This window comes from Lolium perenne, chromosome 2, assembly GCF_019359855.2.
Source record: "Lolium perenne isolate Kyuss_39 chromosome 2, Kyuss_2.0, whole genome shotgun sequence".
In the NCBI taxonomy this organism is placed as follows: domain Eukaryota; kingdom Viridiplantae; phylum Streptophyta; class Magnoliopsida; order Poales; family Poaceae; genus Lolium; species Lolium perenne.
Window position 1 is genome coordinate 279984970 of NC_067245.2, and position 9702 is coordinate 279994671.

Genomic DNA, 9702 nt, shown 5'->3' on the forward strand with positions numbered 1-9702 from the left:
CTGCAGTTGGCTCAGAGCTGGAAAAGCAAACATGGCTGGCTAAGTACGCCACCCCGGCGAATCTTCAGAATTCAACTCCTGCAGCCAGCCACGACGGATCAGATCAGGTACCATGCGAGAGACCAATTCGGCATGGTGCCGAAAAGGAGGGCAATCGGCTATTCCAAGCCGTACCCCGACGACTACGAGATGATCCCGCTACCACCCAAATATCGGCTCCCTGATTTCTCCAAATTCAGTGGATCAGATGGTTCCAGCTCCATCGAGCACGTCGGCCGATATTTGGCGCAACTAGGACCGGCTTCAGTGTCGGATCAACTACGCGTGAGGCTCTTCTCACAGTCCCTCACGGGATCGGCTTTCGGATGGTATACCTCTTTGCCACCAGACTCCATCCGGACTTGGAAGCAGTTGGAAGAGCAGTTCCATATGCAGTACCATTCAGAGGCTTCCGAGTCTGGCATTGCCGATCTAGCACAATTACGTCAGAAGCGCGGAGAAACTGTGATAGAATACATCCAGCGCTTCAGGAATCTTAGGAACCGATGTTATTCGGTTCGTATAACTGAAAAAGAAGCAGTCGAGTTGGCAGTAGCAGGCCTTGCAACACAGCTCAAGGACATGGCCTCCCAAGCAGATTATCCCTCACTGGCGCACATGGTTCAGAAACTATCGGCATATGAACAGCGCCACCGGACTGTACCAAGACAAGTTCAAGCGTGCAGTAGTCCTGGTCGATGCAGAGGAAGACGGAGTTCATGCGGGAGACCAAGAGGTAGCAGTGGCTGAATGGACTCGGGGAGGAACCCCCGTGTCCTGCAAATGGGTAAAGCCACCAGGCCCACCCAGGGGATTTGATTTTGACGTGACCAAGACTGAGCAAATCTTCGACCTCCTGCTCAAGGAGAAGCAGTTGACGATTCCTGAAGGTCTCAAATTCCCCACGGTGCAAGAGCTGAACGGAAAGCCATACTGCAAATGGCACAACTCGCTATCCCATGCCACCAACGACTGCAGGGTATGGCGTCAGCACATCCAAGCGGCGATAGAAAAAGGGCGTCTAATTTTCAACCAGTACGCCATGAAGGTCGACACCCAGCCCTTTCCCGCCGTTAACATGGTGGAGTGCACTTACCCTGAAGGTTGCCAGCCAGGATCCTCGTTCAGCATCAACATGGTAGGACCTGGGCACCACTCTGGCAAAGATGGAGACGAGGGCAGCTGCTCTCGTAGCAAGGACACAGAGGAGGCCGCTCCACGCGATCGGCTCCATCATGATGGCAAGCGCTACGTCACAGAGGGAGAGGTGAAGAACATAAGATATCAGCGACCCCTCTCTGATCACCTCCTCAACAAGTATGTAAGTCAGTATGACCAACGCCGACGGTCCAGCTATGATGATGAAGGAGATCGTCTGGCTAGAGAAGTGTAACGGCCCAGGGTAGTACCCCTAATAGTATTGTTTGTTGTTTTGTCTTTTATGCATCGCCATAACATCATGCATCATATCATTCATGTTTTTCAACAAAATAAAATTATTTTATAACCCTCTCTTGTAAATAAAACCCTACTCTATTCTCCCCTCTCATATATCTTATTTTATAATTAAGTTCTTCCAACAAATAAATTCTTGAATATAAATGTGCTTTGCTTTGATTACAAACAAAGTAAATATTTTAAAACTAGTTTTGATTCTTTCTCTCATCCCTGTTTCAAATTTAAAACTGAAAAGGAGTTTGATTTCAAAAGGTTTAAATAAAAACAGAAAAAGGTTTGCAAACCCTCCCCTCCTACCTGGACCCTTTTCTGTTTGGCCTGCTCCCTCTCTACCCCGAGCAGCCCAGCAGGCGACCCACCTCTCCTCTTCTCCGTCGGCCCAGGCCTTGCTCCCTTCTGGCCCGAGAGCCCACTCCCTATCCTGGCCCCGTACCGGTTCGACAAGCGACGGAGACGCTCGTGGTTTTCCCCTTCACGCAGGAAGCGTGACCTCCTTTTTCCCCATGGCTGTGGTCCTCCCGCAACCACGCCACGCTCTTCACCTGCTCCCCCTCCCCTTTTTAATCCCCTCCTCGAGGCTCCTGGAACCCTAGCCTCTCTCCCTCCTTGCGCCGCCAGCAATTTTTCCCCTCTCTTCTCTTCTTCCACCACCGGAGCTCCCCCCCACAGTACACACATGGCGCCGCCGCTCTGGTCCATCCCCCGACGATCTGAGACCACCACCAGAAGCGCCTCGTCTTCCTCTACATCCTCGTCCAAGGAATCGACCTGAGGCGCTTTGTATCAAGCGCACGGTCGCCGATTCCTCTTCCGTCTCCGGCGAGATAATCCTCAATTCCGGCAGCCCTCGTCCCCCTCCGGCCAAACCGAGCACACCTTCAGCTTTCCCGTGTCCAGGCGCACCCCCGACATCCTCGTGCTCGTGCTGTTTCGGTCTCAGCCGTCAAGTTCTTCTCCAACCAGTGGCTTCCGCCATGGCTGGCCTCCCCGAGCTCCATCTCGTTCGCTTCAAAAACTCGCGCGGCCCAGCTTCCCCAACAACACAACTGCAGCAGAGTGGTTCGTTTCTTGATCCGTTATGCAGGAGAGCCAAGTTCAAGTCTCCACCTCTGCGGATTAAATCCATCCTTTTTGCCTTTGTTTTGTCCAGATCTTGGGTTCAGAGATGATTCACTTTATGCGTGAGATCATCCAAGTCAACAACATCAGGTAGCTCTTTTGGTTCGTGCCCCTGTGATCCATCTGGTGATCTTGTGTTCAATTCCCACTCTGGCCGAATTGTTTTTAACCCTGTGGTTCTTTTCTGCTCCACATACACAGACGGGCCTCGGCCCAGTTCCCGGCGAAGGCTGTTGCTCCACGCGTCCAGCAGCTAGGTTTTCTCCGACGCAGCACCAGGCCAGATCCGGCCCAGTACAGCGCAGGTCCATCTCCTGCATGTTTCCTTTTCTTTTTGCAAAAACATGTTAAATTCATATCTCCTAATCCGTAACTCGGAATAAAACATGTTATATATGAAAATTGATCAGAAAAATATGAGGAACATGAATATGCCATCCATACATCTGTTTGAATCTCGCATCATGTCGTTCGATGATAGTTATGCATGTTCACCTCACATATATGCGGAGTATTTTGGATTTCCAACTATGGGTTTCCCCGCTCCGTTTAATATTGAAGTAGCGCACCCTTGCCATGTTGTACCATGCTAATCCACCCTTAAATTTGTCGGTAGAAAATGCAACTCCAACCTAATTGATTGTCCGGGGTTCCGACTCCGATTAATATGGATAAGTTGCACCGCATCATCCTTGCCATGTCATGCATATCTTCTTGAGCATGCTGGTTCTTTATCCGTAGTAGTAAGACTTGCATACGTTGTTTGTTCCAGCATTTGCTTCTTCCCGGATAGGATCGCGAAGTGGTGTTGTGAGATACGACGAGTTCTCCGACAAGTTCTTCTGCAGCTTTTCACAGGCGAGCCCACCCCTTCACCTATTTTACTTTTACATGCTCTTTTGATCTATTGCTATCCTTATGTTGCGATTCTGTTGTGTCACGTGTCCTATCCACTTGTTACCTATATGTCCGAGATACACCTCCTCGCCCTACCTATTGTTTGTTGTTTGCCAGCTTTGCGAGTCGTAGGCGAGTTTAGGGTCTTGTTGATATCTCGAGATGTTCGGGATATCTTGTTGGGAGGTTTTCACATGCTTTATCAATTGTTGGAGATACACATGCTTTATTTAATTGTTAACAACTAAAATTGTAAGCAGAGGCATCTGTGAGCCCCTTTGCGAAAGCATCGGAACTTTGACTTGCTAATGTCCCCTAGGACCCGAGTTCTTGTTATCTGTTCCGAGTTTGAGCGCTCTACCCGTACGTGGGGGAATGGGACCCCCATCACCCACTACCTTTCCTCGAGTCTGTTTACTGGGAGCCACAACCTTGGTTTTATTTGCTCATATGCACGATGCACGATTTACTTCTTGTTGCCTTCGGGTGTTTATATTCTGTACTGTACTCATCTCGTGGAACGATTAGCGACAGCAGGTTGTTCACACTTAGCTTAGCCTTTTGAACAAACCTATGGGTCCGTATCGGAGTACGGCCGAACTTAAATCACGGGTAGCTTAGTGGGGTGGCTCCCCTTAAACTTTCTCTTGCATTGGGAACGGTCTTGATGTGAGACTCCACCTGTAGTAAGTGGGTTCGAGCATGCGTATGGTTACATTTGGGCAACCCCTGCAGGGTGTACATCTTATCGATAAGCCGTGTCCGCGGTTATGGACGACTTGGAATTGTATAGCTTGATCATAGAACAACTTACACCGTTATTTTGTTGCTAATAATCTGATAATAACTTGCGTAGTAATATAGCCTTACTACAACCGTTACCCAATAAAACTTGTCCACCGTTGAGTGCCTTTTACATTGCCTCTTCGCAATTGTTGGAGGGGATATGTGTAATCGGCTGGGTTATGTTTGTGTAGTATTTATCTGTTACCTTGTGCGCTCTCTTATCTTCTCTGAGTAGACGGATGTTGTAGCGTGTCTCTATTGGATAGTAGCTTTGCTGCCGCTAAACTCCACATATAGCCGGGTGAAGTTTATACCGCCCACCAGCGAGCATAGCTGGTCTTGTCTCGCAAGTACGTGCCAATGGTACTTACCCTCGCCTTTCTTTTCTTTTGTCTTCTCCCCTTTTGTCGGCAACCGATGGCCCGACTTTGACAGGTACGAGATGACGACGTTAGCAAGGTTACCCTTCCGGCTTGGCCTGGGCAGGGTTATGGACGCCACTGGTTATCTTCAGGACTCTTAGTCCAATTTGTATCTTGTCCGTACTCGGATGTATTTGATCTTCTGTATGATTTGGATCTTTGTATATATCTATTTGTATCTTGACTCGTTGGAGTTGTTGTTGTAATATATGTATCTTGTGGGCTCTATTGTAATCCTGTTGTAATGCTACCGCTCGTGTTAATTCCTCTGGCATCACGTGTGTGATTTGTCGCGCACGTCGTGTCGGAGGGCGTCTCTGAATCGATATCGTGCGGATTTCGGCGGGATCGCTGGAATCCTCAGGGTACCGGTTCCGGGGCGTCACAAGTTGGTATCAGAGCCCAGGTTGACGGTACCCCACTAGTCCAGCCTGTAGGATAACCTTGCCAACGGACGATGTTGTGTCTAGTGTCAAAACTATTTTCTGAAAATCGTTGGATAGATCTGATTAGCTCTGCATTTTCTCCTTACCTCTATTCTTTCTCATCTTACCTATGCGAGTTTGAGTCTTCTCTCTTATCTGAGTTTTCTGAGTCTTAGGTTTCGACGTGGGTTGGACGATCTTTGCCTTTATCCTATTAGGTCCGATCTTCGGAGGATCCGACAGAAGCGCATCATCAACAGTGGAACAATGACTTCTTGTTAGTGGAGTCACCGATCTACGTGGAGCAAGAACTCTTGTTAGTGGTGTCGAGGAGATCGACATGTCGCCAGAAGATCCGATAGTTCACCTCTCTTCCCCCGTACCTGGACGTGGGATCTCGGGGCGCGATCCCTTGTTAGTGGTGTCGATTGTAACGGCCCAGGGTAGTACCCCTAATAGTATTGTTTGTTGTTTTGTCTTTTATGCATCGCCATAACATCATGCATCATATCATTCATGTTTTTCAACAAAATAAAATTATTTTATAACCCTCTCTTGTAAATAAAACCCTACTCTATTCTCCCCTCTCATATATCTTATTTTATAATTAAGTTCTTCCAACAAATAAATTCTTGAATATAAATGTGCTTTGCTTTGATTACAAACAAAGTAAATATTTTAAAACTAGTTTTGATTCTTTCTCTCATCCCTGTTTCAAATTTAAAACTGAAAAGGAGTTTGATTTCAAAAGGTTTAAATAAAAACAGAAAAAGGTTTGCAAACCCTCCCCTCCTACCTGGACCCTTTTCTGTTTGGCCTGCTCCCTCTCTACCCCGAGCAGCCCAGCAGGCGACCCACCTCTCCTCTTCTCCGTCGGCCCAGGCCTTGCTCCCTTCTGGCCCGAGAGCCCACTCCCTATCCTGGCCCCGTACCGGTTCGACAAGCGACGGAGACGCTCGTGGTTTTCCCCTTCACGCAGGAAGCGTGACCTCCTTTTTCCCCATGGCTGTGGTCCTCCCGCAACCACGCCACGCTCTTCACCTGCTCCCCCTCCCCTTTTTAATCCCCTCCTCGAGGCTCCTGGAACCCTAGCCTCTCTCCCTCCTTGCGCCGCCAGCAATTTTTCCCCTCTCTTCTCTTCTTCCACCACCGGAGCTCCCCCCCACAGTACACACATGGCGCCGCCGCTCTGGTCCATCCCCCGACGATCTGAGACCACCACCAGAAGCGCCTCGTCTTCCTCTACATCCTCGTCCAAGGAATCGACCTGAGGCGCTTTGTATCAAGCGCACGGTCGCCGATTCCTCTTCCGTCTCCGGCGAGATAATCCTCAATTCCGGCAGCCCTCGTCCCCCTCCGGCCAAACCGAGCACACCTTCAGCTTTCCCGTGTCCAGGCGCACCCCCGACATCCTCGTGCTCGTGCTGTTTCGGTCTCAGCCGTCAAGTTCTTCTCCAACCAGTGGCTTCCGCCATGGCTGGCCTCCCCGAGCTCCATCTCGTTCGCTTCAAAAACTCGCGCGGCCCAGCTTCCCCAACAACACAACTGCAGCAGAGTGGTTCGTTTCTTGATCCGTTATGCAGGAGAGCCAAGTTCAAGTCTCCACCTCTGCGGATTAAATCCATCCTTTTTGCCTTTGTTTTGTCCAGATCTTGGGTTCAGAGATGATTCACTTTATGCGTGAGATCATCCAAGTCAACAACATCAGGTAGCTCTTTTGGTTCGTGCCCCTGTGATCCATCTGGTGATCTTGTGTTCAATTCCCACTCTGGCCGAATTGTTTTTAACCCTGTGGTTCTTTTCTGCTCCACATACACAGACGGGCCTCGGCCCAGTTCCCGGCGAAGGCTGTTGCTCCACGCGTCCAGCAGCTAGGTTTTCTCCGACGCAGCACCAGGCCAGATCCGGCCCAGTACAGCGCAGGTCCATCTCCTGCATGTTTCCTTTTCTTTTTGCAAAAACATGTTAAATTCATATCTCCTAATCCGTAACTCGGAATAAAACATGTTATATATGAAAATTGATCAGAAAAATATGAGGAACATGAATATGCCATCCATACATCTGTTTGAATCTCGCATCATGTCGTTCGATGATAGTTATGCATGTTCACCTCACATATATGCGGAGTATTTTGGATTTCCAACTATGGGTTTCCCCGCTCCGTTTAATATTGAAGTAGCGCACCCTTGCCATGTTGTACCATGCTAATCCACCCTTAAATTTGTCGGTAGAAAATGCAACTCCAACCTAATTGATTGTCCGGGGTTCCGACTCCGATTAATATGGATAAGTTGCACCGCATCATCCTTGCCATGTCATGCATATCTTCTTGAGCATGCTGGTTCTTTATCCGTAGTAGTAAGACTTGCATACGTTGTTTGTTCCAGCATTTGCTTCTTCCCGGATAGGATCGCGAAGTGGTGTTGTGAGATACGACGAGTTCTCCGACAAGTTCTTCTGCAGCTTTTCACAGGCGAGCCCACCCCTTCACCTATTTTACTTTTACATGCTCTTTTGATCTATTGCTATCCTTATGTTGCGATTCTGTTGTGTCACGTGTCCTATCCACTTGTTACCTATATGTCCGAGATACACCTCCTCGCCCTACCTATTGTTTGTTGTTTGCCAGCTTTGCGAGTCGTAGGCGAGTTTAGGGTCTTGTTGATATCTCGAGATGTTCGGGATATCTTGTTGGGAGGTTTTCACATGCTTTATCAATTGTTGGAGATACACATGCTTTATTTAATTGTTAACAACTAAAATTGTAAGCAGAGGCATCTGTGAGCCCCTTTGCGAAAGCATCGGAACTTTGACTTGCTAATGTCCCCTAGGACCCGAGTTCTTGTTATCTGTTCCGAGTTTGAGCGCTCTACCCGTACGTGGGGGAATGGGACCCCCATCACCCACTACCTTTCCTCGAGTCTGTTTACTGGGAGCCACAACCTTGGTTTTATTTGCTCATATGCACGATGCACGATTTACTTCTTGTTGCCTTCGGGTGTTTATATTCTGTACTGTACTCATCTCGTGGAACGATTAGCGACAGCAGGTTGTTCACACTTAGCTTAGCCGTTGGCACAAACCTCTCGGTCCGTATCGGAGTACGGCCGAACTTCGTCACGGGTAGCTTAGTGGGGTGGCTCCCCTTAAACTTTCTCTTGCATTGGGAACGGTCTTGATGTGAGACTCCACCTGTAGTAAGTGGGTTCGAGCATGCGTATGGTTACATTTGGGCAACCCCTGCAGGGTGTACATCTTATCGATAAGCCGTGTCCGCGGTTATGGACGACTTGGAATTGTATAGCTTGATCATAGAACAACTTACACCGTTATTTTGTTGCTAATAATCTGATAATAACTTGCGTAGTAATATAGCCTTACTACAACCGTTACCCAATAAAACTTGTCCACCGTTGAGTGCCTTTTACATTGCCTCTTCGCAATTGTTGGAGGGGATATGTGTAATCGGCTGGGTTATGTTTGTGTAGTATTTATCTGTTACCTTGTGCGCTCTCTTATCTTCTCTGAGTAGACGGATGTTGTAGCGTGTCTCTATTGGATAGTAGCTTTGCTGCCGCTAAACTCCACATATAGCCGGGTGAAGTTTATACCGCCCACCAGCGAGCATAGCTGGTCTTGTCTCGCAAGTACGTGCCAATGGTACTTACCCTCGCCTTTCTTTTCTTTTTGTCTCCTCCCCCTTTTGTCGGCAACCGATGGCCCGACTTTGACAGGTACGAGATGACGACGTTAGCAAGGTTACCCTTCCGGCTTGGCCTGGGCAGGGTTATGGACGCCACTGGTTATCTTCAGGACTCTTAGTCCAATTTGTATCTTGTCCGTACTCGGATGTATTTGATCTTCTGTATGATTTGGATCTTTGTATATATCTATTTGTATCTTGACTCGTTGGAGTTGTTGTTGTAATATATGTATCTTGTGGGCTCTATTGTAATCCTGTTGTAATGCTACCGCTCGTGTTAATTCCTCTGGCATCACGTGTGTGATTTGTCGCGCACGTCGTGTCGGAGGGCGTCTCTGAATCGATATCGTGCGGATTTCGGCGGGATCGCTGGAATCCTCAGGGTACCGGTTCCGGGGCGTCACAAGAAGCCAGAAGATATCGTCGGCATGATCATGAGGAGGAGGAGCACGAGCGCCGTGCCATAGAAAAATCAAGGGAGCAAGATGACAACGCCAGGCATTGGGACTGCCCCTTCTTCAGACACTGCTGGGATTCAGGAATGAGCCGATTGCCCACAATCGGCAATTGCCCAGAATGCAACCAGAAGAAGAAGGAGGCAGCCAACGTGTCTGTGTTCAAGCGCTTAGGGCCTCTCCCGCCACAGAGCAAACGCGCTGAGTCCCCTCGCTGGGCAGATCTCGAGGATTCCGAAGACGAGGGGCAAGAAGAAGAAGAAGACAGGTACCACCATCCAAGGTGGTGCCCTGACGGACTCAGCCGTTCACAAAAGCGCAGGGTTCAGCGATTGCGCGGCCTGGAGGAAGCCGAAAGGTTATACCTGCATACTTTAAGGAAGGCACGACCTGAT

The 9702-nt window shown here is 48.8% G+C and overlaps 1 long non-coding RNA gene across 1 annotated transcript; it reads left to right on the top strand.

Moving 5' to 3' along the window:
* Positions 1-1689: 1689 nt before the first annotated feature.
* LOC127336518 (uncharacterized) lies at positions 1690-9098 on the top strand. The gene is made up of 9 exons (XR_011752670.1): positions 1690-2556; positions 2648-2706; positions 2818-2921; positions 3389-3474; positions 4735-6704; positions 6796-6854; positions 6966-7069; positions 7537-7622; positions 8884-9098. It is a non-coding gene; the product is annotated as an uncharacterized lncRNA (long non-coding RNA).
* The last annotated feature ends 604 nt before the right edge of the window (positions 9099-9702 follow it).